At 37.3% G+C, this 21,846-nt stretch overlaps 1 protein-coding gene across 3 annotated transcripts in view; it reads right to left on the bottom strand.

The window, feature by feature from the left end:
* Positions 1-21,846, bottom strand: part of SLITRK4 (SLIT and NTRK like family member 4) — a 120,538-nt gene that overhangs the window by 50,485 nt on the left and 48,207 nt on the right. Inside the window, exon 4 of one of the 3 annotated variants that reach the window (XR_004359639.1) lies at positions 15,541-15,611. The exons of the other annotated variants lie outside the window; for them this stretch is intronic. The gene's annotated coding sequence lies outside the window, so the exon portion shown is untranslated. Of the gene's footprint in view, positions 1-15,540; positions 15,612-21,846 lie in introns of those variants that run through there. 3 annotated transcript variants of the gene reach the window in all.

Below are 21,846 nucleotides of genomic sequence, written 5' to 3'. Positions count from 1 at the left end.
TATAGGCAGTATCATTCCTAATAGCACTGAGCCAAGGTCCATTCAATCTGCAGAGCTGTGTGCAGCCATTTGATTATTTTTACAAGTGCAATTATTTTCATTCATCTGCACAGTGAGCCAAGGTTAAGGTCAATAGTATACAATTTGATTCCACTTCAGTTTAATAAGGTCAAATGCATAATGGTTTGCTGGTATATTATCATAACTTCATTTTCCACAATGAAATTAAACTGATTAGGATGATGCAGAAAAACAGTTTTACACATTTTGCTTATATCTAAAATCAGTTTATGTAGTCAAGTTATAAGTATGGACTGTATTGTTGATGTGTTCATATCCACCACATCCTCAGAGAGGGAATCTAGGCTTCAATTATATGTTGTAAAGTATTTTCAGCACAATCACACTTTAGTTCAAAAAGGAAGGGATTGTCATTTTATCACACCAAATCAGGAAAATTAAGCAAACCATGGTCCAGCTGTTACCTTAATTCAATGTAATTACATCCCATAGGATCTTTGTAATTAAAACAGTCATGATCTTACTTTGTGGAGTCTAGTTCTAAAGAATACAGTTCTCCTTTAACATTTATCGTGGAATAAAAGACAGAAATTTTATGACATTAGCATTTTTTTTAGAGGGGAAACGGAAACGTAGCCGTTTCAGTAATTAAAATAAAATCAGCACCAATACTATAGTGCAGTTAGAAAAGCAATACTTTAACAATATGTTCTTTTACTCTGAAGACAATACCCTGAACATGTGATTTGGAAATATATGGTGTCATTAATTTGTATACACACATTATGGTCTCTCAGAATGTCATGGTGAATGCGATGAATGCATGTGAACAACTATTAGACACCTAAGGCCATTCCCTGTCATTATCCATGATGAAGTACCCACTGATGCTAAACTAATCAAATCATTACATTTGCTGAGTATTCCTTACCCTTTCATTTTGCAAACTGTGTTTTGATACTGAGTTCTCTAGTTTGATTCTAGGTTGTTTTAGTTTGTGTCTCAGAGTGTTTTCTTCTCCAACTGCTCTAAAAGAGGATTAAATTAATTTTTAAATGTATTATTGTTTTATTTAATATTAATTGTTTTCTAATGAATTTAAAAGTTAACCCCCTTTATATTTTGCAATGCATGGTTTAACTAGGGTTATATGTTTGAGAAATGCTATAAATCTGCTCTGTGAGATAGAAATTTACTTGAAATGGCATATAATGAAAGGGAATTTTCACACAGTTGTATGTTTGAATACACATAAACATGAATTACATTAGGTTTTGAACTACTGACATTTTATAAAGGAGGATTCAGACTGACTCTAAATTCTGTTGTATACAATATCTTTTTAAAATACACTGGGAAAACACTGATGTTATCGATCCAGATTTACTACTGGGGACTTGAGCTTGTTCATTTGATCTAAACTAAACTCAGTTTAGTAAACATCTACAAATGTCTCTTCCTCCTTCTGGTCAGTGGCCTTACTTAAAACAATGCAGCAAACTGCTGTTTTTGCAATATTAAATCCACAGGTGGTAAAATATCCACAGTGCCAGAGCAGTTTGTATAGACCATTTTCTCAGTTTAGCAAAGTTGGTGGGATGACTCCTCTCAGCACAGACTACACATTGTCACCTCAGCTGATCCATAATGACTTGAAGTCAGTGTGGTATCAGAGAAGTGGATCTCAGGGAAATGTCAAAGGCTAAAAATACAAGTGTCAAAATCTCCTCAAATATGAAAAAAAAAGAGAAGTACATAATTACACACAGTACTGTGTCACTCAATTGAAAAAAAAAAAAACTCTTCATCTTGTCTCTTAAATGAATCAACTCTGAGCTTCTTCAGTTGCTGTTCAGAAATAGCTCTGGCCCATGACAGAGCTTCATCAATATCAGTGTTGAATTCATGTTTATCCATAATATTTGGACTGTTTTAATGCAAGAAAATTTTGTCAAATCCAGCTTTATTAATCAGGAAACAAATTGCTAATAATACCAATACCATTGCCTTTGTATCCATTTCCTACAGTCTCTGGACAAAACTCTTGGATTTTTAGAAAGATGTGCATCTGAGCTGAATAAATAAAATTTTCAGTAAAAAAAAAGATCGGATTAGATAAATTATTTTAAAAGTATAACCATTGCTTGGGAGACAACTATGTTCATTAGATTTTTAGCATTTTACTATTAATACTGAAGCCACTAACGTACTAAACACTGTGGGCTTCATGTGAAATGTCAAACTGCTTCATTAGGAAAATAGACCAACCTGATTTTGCAGAACTTTTGGGAAAATTAAGATTCAAAGTGAACAATCCCACAAAATAAACCAGAATAAACCTTTTCTATCCTACTGTAGCAGAGGTAAATTTTTCACACAAATGTTCATGCGGCTCTAATACGGCATTTTTCGATTTTTGACTCTTGGGGGCCTGCAGTACATTCTTTTTTCCTTTCAAATTCCTCTTACAAAAAAATCAAATCATATGAAAGAATACTCCCACCCCAATCCAGAGGCAATCTCCAGGCTTTCAGCATGCATAGTGCAGTTTCACAGGAACAAAAGGCTAGAAAATATTCCGCTTGAGTAGCCACGCAAGGAAAAGAGAACATGATTGCAGACTGGTTTTACGAGCCTTTTCTCGAAGTTTATGTTCTTTCAAGGTAGATTTTCAGCCTTTTCTTTGGTTAGTCTCTGAAAGAAAGTCTTATATACCTATAAGAAACAAAGAGTTGCTGACACAGCCAAAGGGTATTCTGTATATTTAGATTCTGCCTAACTTGCTCCTCTAGGCTTCCTCAGCCAGAATGTTAATGCCACTGAGAGAGTAACTTGCTCTAAATAAAAAAAGCAGAGAAACTGAAAAGACTTAAAACTGCAGAGAATCCTTCTAAAATCTGGAAAACAAGTACACATGAAACGGGCTAACATTTCCCATCCTGCCCCATTTGATGAGAATTACTTGGACTTGGAAGGGATCAAGTGCCTAGAAAGGGCCTTCTCCTTTCAAACAAAGCTACAATTTTCCAGACTCCTTTCACATGGATTCCTCAGCATATGGCATAACTGCATTGCTTGCCTTTGCACTCTGTAGTTTAGATGACAAATGTGTGTGTTTTCAGGGTGAGAAAAGATGAAATAATCATCACAAGAACCTGAATCAGCAGAAAATATCTAAGATTATCCAGGCTACAGAGCCCAGAAAGATGTTTATGCCAACCCCAATGATATTTCCTGGATTTTTTTTTTTAATGAGCAGATATGGCAAACAAATTTGGGCTGTATTGCAAAATAGAGAAATAGAGAGAGAATATAGTGCAATGATGGTTTTTAAAAATCTTATTCAATAATTACTGTCCAAATTTCCTTGCCAAAAAGAGACAAAACCCCCACAACTTGTGTTGAGGGTTTATAGTAACATACAAGTAGCTCTGACAGGACTGACTCCACCTTTGGCTAGAGGTTAGCTTTCTGCCTCACTTCCAGCAGATTCTGATGTGCTGCTTACTGATACTTAACTAGCCATAATTCATAATTATAACTTCTACTTGCATGATAAATTATAACACTCTTCAATTGGAAATGCATCAGCAGACAGCACCATAATAGATAAAAATATGACAGGGACATAGTGTAATTTTCTCAAGACATGATATTGTCCAAAATCAGATCTTCTGTTCTCCTTTCCCAGGAGACTGTTAAACAATTTGATGATTGTTTTCTTTTCAGAAGCATATGGTAATACTGATTGCTAATATAGCTTTGGTCATATTTGTGGGCAATTAACATACTAATTACAAGGATTGTCCTAGAGAACAATACATGCTGTTAATTGCCATGGTTGTTTCTCCTGTTTTTACTGAAATGGTAAACAAATGGCAAAGAAATGGCACTGAAAATATGCTACTGAATGAACAGTGTTTTTAAGGTAAGCCTGGATAGAATAGAGACAATCAAGAACAAGTGAATAAAAAGGTGTTCTCAAAACACATGATATTGCAAAGTTTGATGCTGATGCTCGAAGATCCATCTGTTGACTTTTAGAGGGAGGCAAGAAAAGGAAAGAGGGTTTAAATTCTACCTGCAAAGCATTTTAAGCCAGGTAGCATTCCACACAAGGCTGGATGGCAAACAGGCAACTGGAAGGCAGCTGAGAACCATTCCAGGGGCTGCCTGAAGGAGCAACTCACTGGGAAGAACAAGGAGCTGCAGGTGTGTGGTAAAGCAGAGCAAACTGCAGATCTTGAACTTCAGGAGCCCTCCTGAGGTGTCCACTCAAACATGTTAACATTCCTCAGGCAAAGGCATAGGTTTCTACAAGTAGGCCTTTTTTTTTTTTTTTTCTTTTCCCAGTGATAAACTGTGGTCAGCAAAAGGATTCTCTGAATAGAGCTACTCCAAAGTTGTGTCAGTGTGACAGAGCAAGATCATTTGGATTCTTTTCCTTTCCTCCCTTTCTCTGGTTATTTCCCAGGAGGGACCATGGGGCAGTTTAGGTTTTTCTTGTCAGTGGCCACAATCAGGAAAGCACACCATGACCCCAATTAGTAGAGTTGCAGGGTGTCAGAGAGGGCCATTTTCTCGTGACATATCACTGCAGCATGATGCAGAGAAGAGGATGCTGTGCCGAGCACTACATTTCACTGGAGGTGTGCATGCTGGAGGAATGCTGATACAGGAGTGCTTTCCAAATGCTGTGTAAAATGAGCACAGGAGGCTACATTTCAGTGTTTTTCAGCATACCTAAAGCATACAGATATAAAAGGGCCTTTGAGCATGATTCCTTCACAGGAAAGACAATGCCTTTCTTTATCAGGAAGCTCAGAGATTTTACTTGGATTATACTATAATTTTCCTTTAAGGTAGGGGTTTTTTATGTCTATTCCCTCAGAGCAAACCCTGCTGGCCTTGTACAAAAGTCATTGACGTCACCAACATTAAAGCTATGAGTAAAACATGTAGGATTGAGCCTACTGTCAACTGGAGTTAAGTGCTATCCACTAAAGGGATTTATTTTTTTGTACCAACTTTTAACGTAAGATGATGAGTACTCTAATTATAAGATTTTTTTACAGTTGGTTTTATGTACACTGTCACAAGACTTGGCAGAGAGAAATGGAAGAAATCGCTGCCAATAATATATTTTACAAAAGATCACCCTGTTCTTTACCATTGTGATAGACCTTTTTTTTTTTTTTGGGGGGGGGGGAGGGCAGGACAGGAGGAAATGTCTCCCACGTTTATTTTTTTACCTTTTCAGGAGAAGAATGGATCTATGCTGAATTTCACATGAACTAAATGCCCTAGTGTTTTTATCCCATATGTTCCCAACTTCTAATTATATTTGTGTATGTCATGGCAAAATTAAGTGATGCCTATAGATTTTCAACTGCCCGAATTTTCACAAGTTACTTATCTTTAAGCTAATCACTTATTACTGGCATGCAACATATCTACACTTCAAGAAAGAAAGAAAAAGAAATGCAGAGACAGGCTGACTTTAGTTATTACAATTAACAGTGGTGGCCTGGAGTTCAAAAACAGTTAATTCTTTTTTTGATTGGGCTACTCTGCCCAGTTTAAGACATGTCTCAGCATCTACACTCAGCTTGCAGGCCAATTATTTCCAGCTTTCATATCTCTACAAAACCTGTGTTCTCATACTTTCTATCCTTCATGGTTCAATGCAATAGAGTTTGATGGTTCTTAGCTGTTGCTCATAATTATACTGTGAGCTGGATGCTCTCCAGCAGGAATTAAGTGCCTGCATATGATTGAGGAATGGGACTTTTCTGGCATGCAGGAAAGATGTATTATTAATTTTGAATAAACTATCGTAATAAAAGTGATTATGTAAATAACTTAGAATGCATTTAGGTTACAATGGAACCGCATTTTCTAAGAGAAAAAATTCCTAATTAAAAAAAAAACTAAAGAAGACAAACTCCAAAAACAAAGATCATATACAGATTCCAACAAGTACAATCACTTCATGTAGATCCTTAATGAATGAGATTGCTTGCAGGGTCAGTTAAAAGGTAAATGGAGGCAGAAGGTAAAAAAAAAGAAACCCAAATAAAATCTAGTGCTCATATCATTCTCTAAAATTCACCCATGGTTTATTTGAAGGATCAGTGGTAAGAAAACTTTCATTCAAAACTCTTCTCTAGCGGAAATAAAATTAAAAAATAGATACAACTTTTATAAATCTGCTATTTGCCCCAGGAGTTCTTATTAAAGCTGAGTAAATCCACAGGGTAAAGAAGTCTCCTTTTCTAAATAGCATCAACTAAATCCTCCAGATCAATAGAGAACCTGGTCAACCTTAAGTAAAGCAACAAGCACGTGGTGCTTGTGGAGAGAGAGAGAGAGAGAGCATCAGCTGCACATGTACAGCTGTTCCTCACTGCCAAGCAGGTGTTTCCACTTCTATTTGCTGGTTTACATTTGCTTCCCTCTGTTTTTTGCTCTCCTCCTCACTTACAAAACAGTACCCTTGCAGCACATGTTGGATAGGCCACAGGGGGACTGTCTGACAAAGAGCAGGTTTGTGTTTGGTGGAGAGGGGAATGCTGGCTGGGAATGTGCACAGGTACTTGGCACAGGCTGCGGCAGAACGGGCTGAAGCTGCTCAGCTCGTGTTCAAAAGCTTATGCTCAGTGTGGAGAATGTGAGACAGTGGAGACCAACTGTGCACTGCTGGAGCAGCCCCATGGAGCTGCTGGAACAGTGCTTTTGTCAGTGACCAACGACTTTCCTCCCCATCTACCATCCTGGCTGGGGTCTCACTCTTAAGGTACTTGCCTGGGACTCTGGACTGGCCTTAACACCACATTTACATTTTCAGTGGGTGCTGGAGTTTGCAGCCATTTGCAAAATTCTGTTAAATATCTAAAGGTACAACTCAACACCAAGTGATGTGACAAATGCCAACAGTCATTATGATCCTGAAAATGAAAATCAAGGAAATCCAAAATGCTTCCTTTTCTTAAACATACTGGAATCACCATGGGATTTTACCTAGACCTACCATACACTGGCAAGTAGAGAAAAGAGATTTGCATTTATTTGTAAGTCACAGATGACCAAGACAGTAACAAATAATCCCTTTACTCCACGTCTGAAGCCTACAGTCAAAATAGCAATCTGCTGCTCCTACAACATGTGGCTATTGTGGACTATTTATTACGTTTCTGGGATTCAGGAATAATAGGCATTGAGGAGTATTGATAACCAGTTCCAAATTCCATTCCCTTTCCTCTTAGGATTTCTTTGATATGATTCTTCCTATGTGCGTTTTTTAGCAAAGACACTTGTAAAAATATTTAATTAATCTCTTATCACCACATATTGTGTAGGTAGGAAGTGATGTACCCCACTCTGAATAACCTCGGTGGGAGGAGTGGCAGAAGCATTAATGAAAGCAGCACCACACACAGCATCTCCACCAGGAGCAAAATATGAGTTCAGACACAGGGCAGCTGAGAGATATTTCCTATTTTCAAGTAACTTTCACAAAGGTACCCCAGCCCGTGGTGTGTGACAGTTTTCTCTCATTTTCATAAGCTTTTCTATTTTAATAGATGAGTTTTGAACTTTCCCCTACTCCTTGCATTATAAAAGGTGATTTCACTCTGCAATTAGAGAAAATTTGACATTGGAGGTGTCTGTGGAAAAAAATGCCCTTTGTAGACTCTGCTCCATTTCCAGGTGGGGAGCATGACATCCCACTGTGTACTATAGGCCAGGTTTTTTAGTGAGACTGTATCTCTTATGACACGTTTAAAGCAATCCTTTTTTTCTATCTGAAACCCCAGTTGTGGGGTCCTAAATTACAACCGTCACGATGCATAAGCTGAGAAAATGCACCAGACATTTACATTGAATCACTTAGAAAGTGTCTTGTGCCATTTTGATATAATGAATCATTTCCATTTAGGTAGAATCATTGCAGAGCACTTTGCTAACACTGACATTTTCCAGGAAAAAGCTTTTTTCCTTTAACTACAGACAGTCACCTAAGAAGCTCAACCCAATAACATATTCTTGTGCAGGGAAAGAACCAAAGCCATCTGGATTCACACACATAATAAAATCAATACCACAGCTTTTAAACAGAAGTAAATTTACACCTTGACAGTTCTATTCACAGGTTTTATTTTTCTGGATTTTTTTTTTTTTAAAGTTATGGAATGGAATAAAATGGAAGATAAAAAGGAGAGAAATACTAGTTTGATGCTGAATACATAAATGTCCTTTTAATGAAATAATTATCAGCATATCAAAGATAGTCTTGATGTATTGTTCTTTACTAACAACACAACACAAATTTAATAGAATTAATTTATATATTGATGATGGATATATTAAAAAATTATTAAATTCTATTCTCCTCATAAAGACAAAAGTTCTTTATCAGATCACTACTGAAAGGGGAAGACTGCACAAAATTAAAGTTCCTAACTTCTTACAGTCTAGCTATAAAAAATAGAGCCCTTCTACAGAAAGTGTGCAAGCAGACTGACTTTTAATAATATTTTTATTAAAATATTCATAGTCAGGTGATTAAAATTAGTTTTATGCACTTCGTATATAAAGGAACCTAATATAACCACGTATAAAGGGAACTAAATTAAAGTTTTTTTTAAAAAATAACTCTGAGAACCCATAATTTTCACACACTCCAATAAAATTTGAGAAACCTTAGCATTTTGGGGTGCTAAGCATCTTATTTAGGTTCCCTAAACACACAGATGGTCTCCATTGTTCACCTGGGCACTTTGAACACTTAACCTTTCATCTTGATTTTTTGGGTTTGTTCTGTCACTCCTCTCACCTAACTCAGTAAGGAGCCCCTTACAGAGCTCAGCAGCACAAGATATTTTTCCTGCTGGCTTAAAGGTCATAACCCATCTAATGTGAATAATAAACAGGCACAGTCACCTTCTACAGACACAAAATCTGTGAGTGCTGTAAATCTGCAGTGTCAGGATCTGTCTTGCCCAATGAGTAAGGTGACTCTTTTGACTTCAGTGCACGAATGACTATGACTGATGAGTTTAGAACAAGAGCTGGAGCATCCACTGAAGAGCTGTGAAAAGTAGCAGCTCAGAACAGGCACCTCAGAACCTGTGGCAAGGAATAATCAGGTGACATCATTGCCAGTGGTGAAGTTTGAATTTCTTATTCAGCAACGCTTCTCACGAGGGAATTAACATTGCTAATATAAAGATTAATGTTTGGGGCAACCATTAAGCAAACAAAAGCCTATTAGTGCCTACGAGTTTATGGCAGCAATGGTGAGATATTTACATAAATGAATGTGAAATAGGCCTTGAAATGTCCTCCAAGTCAGGCCTCTTCTGCTCAGACAGCTGTGAGTGTCCTTGACAGGAGATGCTGTTTAAACTGTTAGTTGGGTTTTTTTAGGTTTTTTTTGTTGTTGTTGTTGGTTGGTTGGTTTTTTGATTTTTTTTTTGTTTGTTTTGGTTTTGGGGGGTTTTTTTTGTTTGTTTTGATTGCTTTGGTTTTTTGGTTTTGTTGTTTTATTTTTTTTTTTGTTTCAGATCAATGGTGCAGATTCCAGTCTCTAATTCCAGCCCTAATAATCAGAAATCAGAAATCTTTCTTATTAACACAAAATCCCTTGCTGCTGAAATTGAGCTCTTGTAATGGACATGAAAAGCAGTGTTCTCATACAGCTCCTGTAGCCTCCTACAGAAAAATCTCCCATCTTCTGTAAGTTTTTTTTCTCTATAAAAGCAAACCAATGTTTCATCAACAGTTTATATTGTCAACTAACTAACTAAATTAACTAACTAACTTAATTCTAGATTCTGGACTATCTGGCTGTATCTTTTTGAAGTGGAAAGTGTTTGACAGTCTAGAAACATTGCTTTAGCCAAGGTGGAAAATATGTATGGATTTTCTTCATATCCCAAAATATTTCTTTTGACATTAGCCTATTTTCCCAACAATGCAACTTTGTTAAACTTTAAGCAGCATCTTTTGCAATATCACATTGGAGTTAAACACCAAACATTACTAAAAGCATAATTTCCAGGACTTGCCTTCTAAAGCTCTTGGGATATTTATGCCTACCCTCTCATTTACACCTTTGACATTCTGGCCTCCAGTCACTGACATATTCAAGATGACATCCAGGCAATTGTGTCAGGAAAATAGAATTTCCTGTGTAATTTTCAACACCTTTCCATTTTCCTCTGAGAAGACAAATTACACAGAGGTGCAAAAGAAAGCCAAATAAGGATTGCTGGTGTAGGGATGAAAGACAACATGAAGAAATAAAGGGTTAATTGCAACTAGAGAAAGGGTACACAAAAAGCTGGAGAAGTGCCAAAATTGCAGGCTAATCCTCAGAACATTCAAGAATAGGTTCCAGTGTATAAATATTCTGAGAACTTGAATAAACTTTCTGGAAAAATGCCTTGCTCCAAATCTTAGTAATTTTTGTGTGTTAATGTTTAATTTCTGTATCCGAGAGTCTGAATTAAGGCCTGATTGTCAAGGTCAAGTGCCTGCCTTCTGATTTCACAGAATTTGATGAGAATTTTGAGGTTACAAGGTATGAAAATGAGGCCTTCAGCTTGAGGACTTACAGATCAGGATGCTGAGATGGGCATGTAAAATTATGTAAAAATATGAAAAAATGTAAAAAACCCCAAATAACTACTGTGTATTTCTCATTTTAGTCTCAGAAAACCTGAATCCCCTACACTGTGGGGTTTATCTCAGAAGTGACAAGTCTAGATAGAGGTACCTCTCTTGAGTATTGTCATCCCATATTTAACAGCAGACACCAACTTTGTGGCACTGGGCAGACTGGATGTCAGATAAAAACCCCAAATATAGAACATCAAAATGCACACGACCTGAATAATTCTGTAATGCCTTCTCTAGGGTTCTTGCATCCAACAGTGCCATGTAAATCCTATTTTTTCAAATTTAAAGTGTTTTTTTGACTGGATTGCAGCAAATACTTTTTTAATTTTTTTGTATTTTTTTTTTAGGAGCAAAGATTAACAATCAACCTCAATAACTCTGGGAAAAGCTGTTGCTGCTTTCATGCTGTTTGATGTCTGCATACACTCTGTATCACATTAACTGATACAGGGGGACTTAAGAGTGTAACTCCTATGGCAGTTTTCAGAGTTACATGTGACCAACTGGTTTGTGATGTGACTAATACCAGGAGGATTTAAGTGCTTGAAATAGTCACGTTTTCATAGGAAGAAAAATATTGTACTACTTGAACAGAAGATCATCTCAAAGGGAAAGTACTCAGACTAGTTCCACTCCACTGCTAGTTAATATGATTTTTTCTGTTTATGACCTGTTTTGTGGTGGTTTGCTTTTTTGGTTTGTTTAGTTAGTTTTTTGTTTGGGTTTTTAGTTGTTTGTTCGAGTTGTGTGATTGGTTTGGGTTTTGGCTTGGTTTGTTTCATTTGGGTCTTTTTTGTATTAATCCATTCTAACATACTGCTGAAGGTCTGAATTAATAAATAAACAGAATAAAATTAATTTTAATATCTAGACTGAAACAGTACGTTAATAATTTTTTTATTTAGTGCTGAGCTGCATATTATTTAGTACTGTAACTTAAAATTTCTCCAAAAAGGCAGTGAACAGAAATGCAGAGAGTGCTGTATGGACTTACTAAAAACGATCTGGAAAAAGGAAGGATCCAAAAATCAACAAAAAGTAATTGAGATAGAATTTTGCATGATTAGAGAAGAGAAACACAAGTTCTTCCTGGTATGTCTTTGCTCTTCCCAAGCCTGAAGAAAATCTTTTTCCAGAATCACAGTACAAAAAGGACTCCTGACTTACAGATGAAATCCAGAAGGAATACAGGCACTGGAGAGGGAGCAATTCTGTATTGATTATTCTACATGGCACTGAAATGCAGCAATGGGAGTTTTTAAACTGATATTTGCTATATTGATATACTAATTTATCTTTCTACACTGAGAGAAAATTGACCTGACTGTGGTAATGGAGAGAGATGTAGATACTGAGGGAATTTTCAGGCAGCGACCCTGAATCAATGCCTGTTTGAATTCTTTCATATTTGCTGTTGGAACAGGCCTAGAACAACTAATAGGTGAAAAAATACCACTTTCAAAGGTGATCCAGAACTACTTTTGAGTCTAAGTGAACTTTAATTATGTATATTTAGCAGCTCTATCATGAATTTGCTGAACTGGGAAGAGGTAAGATGCAACAAAAAGGATGCAATAGTTCCCAGTAAGCAAAACAGCTGAATAATTTTCTTTTCATTACAAGGGATTAGCATCATGTCTATTGTCAGATGCTATATCTGAACTAAAACACGGGATATTATTAAAATGTTCGAACATAAAAGATGATCTGATTGTATTCCAAATTTAATCTGCATCCATCTGTATGTTTTTTTACATCTCTTTCATCCTACAGCCCTCTGTAGAGTCTCTGTATGGATGAAGGAATAATGCTGCTGCTGTTTAAGTTCATTCAGTCTCCACTGATTTATTCAGATCTTTTTTGTGAGAGCAAAATGCATTATCTAAGTTTCCAAACTATACAGCATGATACAGTTTTAGCAGCATATAGGCCTTTCATGTTTAGCAGGCACTGGTTCTCTCTGCCATTTTTATTTCACCTGTTCCTACCCTTAGTTCTTTTAGTGAACAGTACATTTCCTTTGTTCCCACTGCTTAGATTTTTTTTTTTTCCTTGCACTTTTTTTTTTGAGCTTTATTTCAATTTAAGAACCATTTCAAATGTTATTTTTATGATCCTTAATTCCTGCCTCTCTGTCAGTATATATCTCACTTCTGATTTGATCCTATTAATGCCAAGAGAAAACCCATACAGTACTTGTCATTTCAGATTATTAGAATTAAATCACTTCTAAGTGCAGTAAGTGCAATCCAAGTACTATATTGAGCTTCCCCTACACACACAATGTTCTTTTTAATACACAAAGAGAAAGACAGAAAAATATCTTTAGATGAGGCTATAAACTAGGGAGTAGAATACATTGATGGTTCAGAGACATCAACTAGAGATAAATGTGTGAAGTTCTTCCATAGCATTCTGAAAGACTAATTTTCTTTTTTATAGTGACAACCTATCTATTCTTTTCATTACTATTTCCTACCTCCCTCCTTGTCGAAAGAGTCTGTCAGTAAATTCTCATATTTGGGTGTGGAGAGAGGAATGAACCAATTGCCAGCAAGGAAAACATTTTAGCAATTAACAAACTGGCTATATTTTCAGAGTGATTTTCTTCCACAATGTAAATAGCACCATTCCCAGCACACCATGCTCATCAATGCAGAGTATTTGATAGGAAGCAATAAATGCCCCCATAGCTGCTTGAGCACTGGTATGCAACTGAGTGATTTGATAAAATCAATAGTAATTTACTGCAAGTGGTGCCAGTGCTATGGACATTATTCTTTTTGCATAAGTGAGAAAAGGAAGAACACATCCTAAGGAAAAAAAAAACCCAAAAAAATAAATAAAATCAGCATTTGATTCCCTGAAGAGATTTTACAAGGGCTCCTGGGATTTTTAGTGCAATGTTCACGAGTTTGTCACTATTGATGTACTATGAAGAAAAGCTTTCCAGCATAATTCTGTGAGAAAGGGCTGTCCATCTGGGCCCACTGATCCTCCTGTGCACACACATTCACCAGGTGTGCTTGGCAGCATTTGGCTCTTGCACTGATCAGCTCCAGCTCCAAGGCTGGGCATGGACTCCAGCTGCATGTTTTGGTTACTGATATGTGGATGTGGTTTCCTTGGGCAGCACAGGGTGAACCTCCTGCAGCCACATATTGAAAGCAGCTGCACTCTGATGCCTTAGTTGGCTTGCCAGGAGAATGAGTTGGCTACTCCAGAGTCAAGCTAAGCAAGAACCAGCAAAATGTCAACCAAGAAATGTGAATACCATTCACATAGATGTACTGCCTATGTCTGTTGGGTCCCCAAACCCCAACACCTGCAGTACAGCTTGAGTGATATTGAGAAAATTCATGTTAGTGCTAAACTGACGTTGAGACCCAAATCCCAGAAAAAAAGGCAGAAAGAGGCATATAAACCAGCCTTCCATGCTGTAGTGTCCTTTGAGAGGTGCTGATTTCTCTGCCTTAGATGGACCCTATGAGTTTACTGCTTCATATGATTCCTTTAGGGAATGATGCAGGAGATAGAGCCCCCTAAACAGTAGGTGTAAATCCCAGAGAGACTTTTTTGCTGTCTGTAGTGCTTCCTCCATTTCTAAACAAGGCATCCCAGCATCTCCCCAAGGCTTACTTAACATCCTGAAATCAGTTGCCTGACAGCTGAAGAACTACTTGTTCACCTTTATTTGCAAGTTGACAGTTGTTGGTAGACTGCCATTTTACCACAGGGAGGTCGGAAAAAAATGCAGCTACGGTGATTTGTTTTTTCTTCCGGGATAACTAGGATACAGAAGTGGCTAAGGAAAACAAGCAATTATCAAATCTATATTTAGACAAAAAACAAGTTCTAAATTACTTGTTTTTTCTTCCCCTTCTGTGTTTCGGTAGTTTTGTTTCTAATTTTGCTAATCAATAAATGATATTTATTTGAATATATAAGTCACATTATTTTCTTTAGGCCGTGTTAAATGCCATGAGTCATAAAGCGTAACAGAGTGTAAATCCCACTAGTCTTCCAGAGGAAAAAAAATTCAGAGAGGCTATTATTTGCAGGTGAGACACATCTGAAGGAAGTGTTTGTCTTCCACTGGCCTGTATTTGGTGAGATGAAGGTTCCATTCCACCCTGATCTAAAAAGCTCCAACCTTCTCACCAGCACGCTGCTGCCTTCAGCTGAGTCAGGAGAATGGCTCAGAATAATGCTCCTCAGCTACTGCAGTTTAGAACCAGCAAGGCTAATTTAACAGCTTTCCTTGGCAGCTGAAGGTAAGCTTTAACTTACTTTACTCTCTGGCAAGGAGTGCTCCTGCTGCTTACTGTGCAGGATGCAATGGAGGGCAGCAACAAATCACTGAGAGGACAAACTGCCACAGCCATTTCCTCAGCTACTGACAGAGCAGATCCTCCACTGAATTTCACTTGTCAACTGAGCAGTCACCCATTCGCACCTCTTCACTTATCTCCTGGCAAAAGAGATTTTTCTTATCTTCCCAGCTGAAGGAACAAGGCAAGGACTGAATCTCCAGCATTTTACTGCCACAGCTGATAGGTTCATCATACTTCCCTCAAAGAGCTCAAGCTATTTGTGCATCACCAAAAGAGAACAACAAACAATTCAAAACCTGCTAGCACGTTTCCAAACTATTAACTGAGCAGTTATTCAAGCCCACTTGACTGAACTACAGAACAACTGTTTTCTCACGGTGGTACCCAAGCATATTCAAAGCCAATTTAAACTTTCCAGTAGGAACAAAGAGTTAATAAAGCAATGCAGTATGGAAAGTGCTGTAAGCCTATAAGTACATACCTCCTCTGTCTGCCACGGGTAAATGATGTCTAATTATTCCTTTTCATCAGGCTGTTTTCCAGAGCACTCCTGTTGTATTTATCATTTTTGAGCTGCCAAAAGCAAGGAATCAAGCTGTGAACTTCTTGTCTTTCTGCTTGTGCTGCCAGAAGGGGACATTAGGTGCCTCTTGGCAGTTGCCTCAGTTCCTGTTGCTACAGGATGAGAAAAAAACATCCATACTGCTTCCCTGCTACACAATAAACCTCCTCCACTGCTTACTCCCTTCCTCCTTCACCATCATTGCTAATGCCACATCCCACGGCCCTGCCCTCCTCCCCAACTTTGCCTAGAATACTAAATTAAATTTGCTGATGTTGGGTTATCCCACTACAGGTTAATCATATTAAACACAAAGACCCTGCACAGGTCACAGAATTGGCATCAGGTGGAGAAACCCGAGTAACATGGTCAGTGAGGAATGAAGGACACCTGAGCACAATGGTTATCCCCATTGGGAAACCCTCCAAGGTGACCCAAGGAATGAAGCTCTCTCCAGAACACCAGGGAATTGAAAAGGAATTACTGCCCAAAGGGATATAGAACGTACTATAGGATGCCACATGGAAGAGTTTTCAATGGAGCAGAAAGAAATTTGGGATAAATACAAAATTTCTTGTGGGATTTTTTTTTGAGTAAGGGACACAGAAGGGGAAGGGGAGAAAAATAAACCAGAATGGATAAATCTATAATCACAAATTAAGTATCAAAAAAAAAAAAGTTTTGCACTCAAGTAAGATTTAGAAATGTGGGCATAGACCTCATTACTGTATTCATGTTCAATAGAAGATGAATTCCCCAGCAGCAGCACAGAAAACATCCAGTGAAGCTCTACAGCAGAGTTGCTGTCTAGAACTTTGTGTGGTTGCAACAGTCACAGCTCCATCACCTACATTAATTATGCTCTTCAATGGCACATTTATTGGGATATTTGATCTGCAGTAAAGTGAGAAATTCAAGAAGTAAAGGTTAAGATGTGCACTGCAGTGCAGAAACCAGAGGCAGGAATTCAGGTAGGACTGAAATGGATGAATTCAAGATGCTTTCACACTCAGCTCCAAAGACTGAAGAATGAGTGGGAGGAAAGATTTTGAATATTACCTGTTTTTCTAGAAAGGCTGAAATCTGAGAAACCCCCACATGAAGACTGAGGAGTTTCTAAGTGGATTTTAGACATTATTAATTTTGCAGAGGTCAGGGAGTCCCTTGTTTTTGAAGTAAGATTGCATTTGAAGAGAACTCTGCAGTGGCAGCTAATCTAGCAATTACCTTCCTGATTACCTGTAAGAATATCTAAATGATGCCTCTCTCTCCCATGATTGCTCAAAAGGGTAGAACAAGCTTGTTTCAAGGTGAGAAAATCTGATCCTTTCCTGATAAGAGAGGTAAAGAGAGAGAAAAGATTTCACAGAGTATGAAATTGGTTAGGGAAATATGCCTTAAGCACCTGGAGACAGCCCCAAGGGAACCAGAATGAGCTCCTTTGAATAAATCACCAGCAGTAATAGGTCTGCTTCCTTTAGCAAAATGACTTTTAGGATGAGTTGTAAAATGAAAAGATTGAATGATATTGAGGTGTAACTTACCCTAACTATCATTTAGCTAAAGTCAATATCTTGAATATCACCTTATACAAGTATTTCTAAAAGTTTTTAATCACTTCCATGCTTGATGGAAAAGAGCAGAATGGTGATGTCTGTACAGAGAGCTGCTGTCAGAAATGGTAGCTGGAAGGCTGCATTAACAGAAACCACTGTTCCTTGATGACCATCTATTCTTCCCTCCCCTCAGGACTGTGGAAAAGGTACTTTAGATTCATAGATGTGGCAGCTAAAGGAGCAATTACCATCATCTACTCCAACTTCATGCCTCCCACAGGCCAAAGAACATCGCCCAGGAGTTCTTACTTTGTGCTCATAATTGTTGAGCTATAATGTCTTTTAGAATGCTATCTACTTTTGATTTAAAGACTTCAAATTATCACGAGCCATCCAAAGAAACTAAATTAAAAGTTGGACTTTATAATGGCCTCTAATATATTTTTCATTCAGTCCATTTGTGGGCAAGAGTGCTATTAGCTTGAGGTACAACTGTAGCCAGTTATATTACTGACAGGGGATTTATGCTCAAAGAAGTTACTCAAAACATTTGACAATTTCCCAGGCAGTCAGTGTAAAGAATGCCTTCTGGTATTACATGAACACATCTATTTAAATCAGAAAACAATATTTTTACTGAACTGTGGCAGTCATTTTGGGGAAATTGGTTCATACGTCTTGCCTACATGTTTTAACTATGGATATGAACTGTGAAGATATTGCTCTGTTTTTGTTAGAATATATAGAAATATATTCTGGAAATATGCTTCTGGAAATATTTCTGCTAGCTGTTGAGAGCTCTGCCTCTGATTTACTCTGGATACATCACAAATATGTGCATCAGTTTTCCTGTCAGTTGGAGGGATATCATGACATTTACCATGCACAGATAAGAATATACTTCTGACTGTTAAATTATCCTCTATTCTAATTAGAGATATTGGCAATGTAGTAATACTATGTACCACTTTCACAGTATTCACTTGTCTTCATGAATAAACACTCTATTAAAATACTAGATTAACTACAAAAATCTAAAAGTTCATTATAAAGCTGAACTACCATTAAAGAACAGCCTATAACCACACCACACTTATGTCATTATATATTCAGCATCAAAATATGTCTAGACTTTGAAAAACTCCATGCATGACTTCCTAATGAAACCTTGTAAACATTTTTCCTCTGTCAGAAAGTTTTGTTCATCTAGAAAAACGATGACACCGATGCCATTAACATCAATCCATCCTGACAAAAACTTTTATTAAGCATATCTTGTTTAAACAGCAACTTCATTCATCACAATCATCAGGGGAAAAAAAAGCTAAACCATCAAAATGTAATTTTCTTACTTTTTAGTTGTTAAGAACAAGCTCTTAGAATACGCTTTATAACTTTACTTCTTATTTAAAATGAAACCTGTTTTTACTTCTTTTCAGTGACAAACAATATACTCCTCTATGGACATTTACATTTAAATCTCCTTAAATGATTTTTGAATTTTATCTAATCTCCCTTTCCTGCCAATAATCTCAGGAGTCAACACTTCCATAATCCTGCTACTGAGAAAATTCATAAGAAGCTCAAAAAGTGGTGCTTGATCTGTAAGTCTATTAGTATATGCACAAATGCATGCTTATACACAGAGAGCTACTTCAAACCATCCCTTTCAAATACAACTCTAGTAGTTCACTAAATCATGGAACAGAAATGAATGAATGCTATACTAAGCACAATGAGTTCAAGCTGTGGGAGTTTAAAGACTTATAGATACTCAAAATTAAGCACAAACCAAAGTGTTTGGCTTGAAAAAGCTCTTTAATAAAAAGAAAAGGTAAGAAAGAATAATATTTTTAAGTTCTGATCTGAAGTCCACTGACATTAATGGAAAGCTTTGTGCTGACTTTAGCAGGCTTTGCAGTAGGCCCGTGCTTTTTATCTTGAAATCTCCAAGTAACATGTCTGAATAGATCTTTAAGGCTGCCAATTCAGAGTGACAACCAAAAAAATAAATCCAGCGATGTTTCAGAACTGACACACAGGCAAAGTGAAAGGAGCCAGTTGTCCCTAAAGAGCGTTTCCAGATTTTTGCCATAAACCCCTTGCAGCAGAACTAGTGCAGACCTGGGATCACATGCAGCACCCAGCTTTTAGTTCTCTTAAAGGAAAATTCATGGTCTAAAGGCTAGGTGCATGTTTTGGGTGGCCCTGGTGCATAATGCTGCCTCCCACATTCTCATGAGAACTCAGGTAATAAAAAATGCTCCAGACTGCCAGACATTAACCACGTGATTCACCCACTGTGAGTCATCCACTGCAATCTTGAATGTGAAAGATGTACTTCAAATGTTAAACTACTGATTCTCTCCCTCCCTCCTGAGAGATACTCTCAGCTCACTGATGTTCATAAATAATAAAGGAATTTCAGATATGCCACAGTCAAAAGTGGTTGCCTTACAGATGAAAGTGAAAAGATAAAACACATGGGAAAAAAAACCCAACCCAACTGTTTATTTAAATATTTGCAATATGCTTTATTTTGTCAGAGTCTCAGGAAAAAAGATGCTTTGCATTTATGGTTATGCTGACATCCTCTCTTGGATTAGACAGTTAGATGTCCATCTGAAGAATACATACAATATTCCTTAGATAAGAGGTTGTGAGATAAAAAAACTGACATTCAGATGTCTAAGTTATTAGACACTAGCTGAGTAATATGATTATTTTCAATGTTTTAAACTAATGAATCATTTAACACACAAATCTTATGAACTTAATCAAATAGTTCTGTACAGATCTGGTTGTGCAACTTAAAGACAGCATCAGCTGAGAGAAGAAGGGACAATTTTATGTCCATTCAGTGTATATTCTACTTCATTAGCTCCCACTGGTGAGGGTACTTCTCTTCCTTCAGAAGCTCTTCTCTGTATTCTATGAACACTGTGCAAGTTACAAATGTATTCACCTGTCTGCACTTGATGTACTTTTTAGCAAACACCCGAGAAATGCAGTTCACTCATTACAATGCAAAATTTGTTTCTGTTCCCTTCTTAGAACAAACTTCAGAGAAACTCGGTATAAAGGAACACATGTGGTTCTGAGTCCATGTAACAGACTGAGGCCTAACTACACCGTCATCATTTGTTCCTTGCAGTCAAGCATCATAGTTTTAGATTAATGGTGTAAATCCCAAAAGCCAGTTTGAGATTGCCAACCTGGAATTTACCACATTTCTCTTCCAGATACGGACAAACAGACAAAAACTTTGAGCAAGATTCTTATTTCAACAAACTTTTGCACCAGCTCAGTTCCATTCTAGTTAACAGTGGTAGTCCTCATTTACCCCTTTGTTAATGCTAGAATCAAGACCCTTCATTTAAAAGCATTGCCTTGTAATTAGGTAGTCACGCACATGTAGCTAAAACCAAAATCATAATACTTTATGCTGAAACATATAATTGAAGCTAGGACTGGGTCATGTGTTCAAAAGTCACCTTTTGTCTTTTATACAAGTATTTTTAGACTTTCCTAGTATGCAAATATACAGATGTGCCTACACTGTTGTACTTTGCTGAATGCGTTGTGTCAGATGAAACAAGTGCTGCATCTCTTTAACTGTAAAGCTTGTGGGCACACAGTTAATATGTGGGTTTAAAGGTCATATTTGTACTGGTGGGAGGAACTGGTTGTGCTATTGAGATCCATATTTTTCTATGAGGCAAGAGGGCTGTTGCAAACCCTGAAGTGAAGGATAGTTAGAGGACAAGAACCTGAGAGTGACAGAACTTACCACCCTGCTCTTAAACTGACTTCTCCCACACCCTGGGCTCCATCCTGCCTCCTAAGGGTGCAAACCTAAGGGTACTTGAGAAACAAACTTGGGAAGAGTTCGCTTTTACCTTGGCCCTTAATCATTTGCTTGGTAATGCAGGCATTGGGTTTTCTACTCAATGTTATTTTTATATAGAAATGCTTAAAAAAATAATCTGAATTGACAGAATACGAAGGCTTCAGAAATGAACATAGTTCAATGAAAGGCTTACCTGAGAGAGATTGCTTTACTTCTGCCTTTTGTACTCATTTCTATTAGAATATCAACAAAATTGTTAGACATTTTGTTTCCTTTTCCTTGAGAAACAAATAAACATTTAATTGCAGTCTCAATTTTAAAAGTTCAAAATATTTCTGGTGGCTTCATACAGCCTTCAGATCCATTTTTGATATTTTGTAAGCATAGAATTGCATGAGATTCAGTGGAAATTACACATGAGAGGAAGTGAAAATTAGATCAGAATGTGGCCTTGGTCTGTTTAAAGAAGGTGCTTCTTAAGAGCAGTTCTTTTAAGACAAAGCTTCGGACAAATACCAATCCCCACTCAATTTTACCATTTTGTTTCCAAAATCCTCTAAGGTGATTCTCCTGTTTCTCTCAGGGTCTGCCTTAATCTATATCCTCCTTTTAATTCTGTGTTTTCTGCATCATTCTTTCTGCTTTGCCTCATAAGATCTCTTACTGCTTAGTTCATTCCGTCTTGACACATACTGGCTGAAAGTAGTCTCCCTCTTTCTTTCTACCTCATTGATTCTCTAACCCCTTCCTAAACATATCCTTGCCTTCTCCTTTGTCCACAGTTCTTAATTCTTTTTGTCCCTCTAATGTTAATTTTTAACTCCCCCAATTTACTCTCTC

The sequence above is a fragment of the Chiroxiphia lanceolata genome, chromosome 14, assembly GCF_009829145.1.
Source record: "Chiroxiphia lanceolata isolate bChiLan1 chromosome 14, bChiLan1.pri, whole genome shotgun sequence".
NCBI classification, from domain to species: Eukaryota; Metazoa; Chordata; class Aves; order Passeriformes; family Pipridae; genus Chiroxiphia; species Chiroxiphia lanceolata.
The sequence above is the reverse complement of the archived record's forward strand: the minus strand, read 5'-3'. Positions and strand labels throughout refer to the sequence as shown.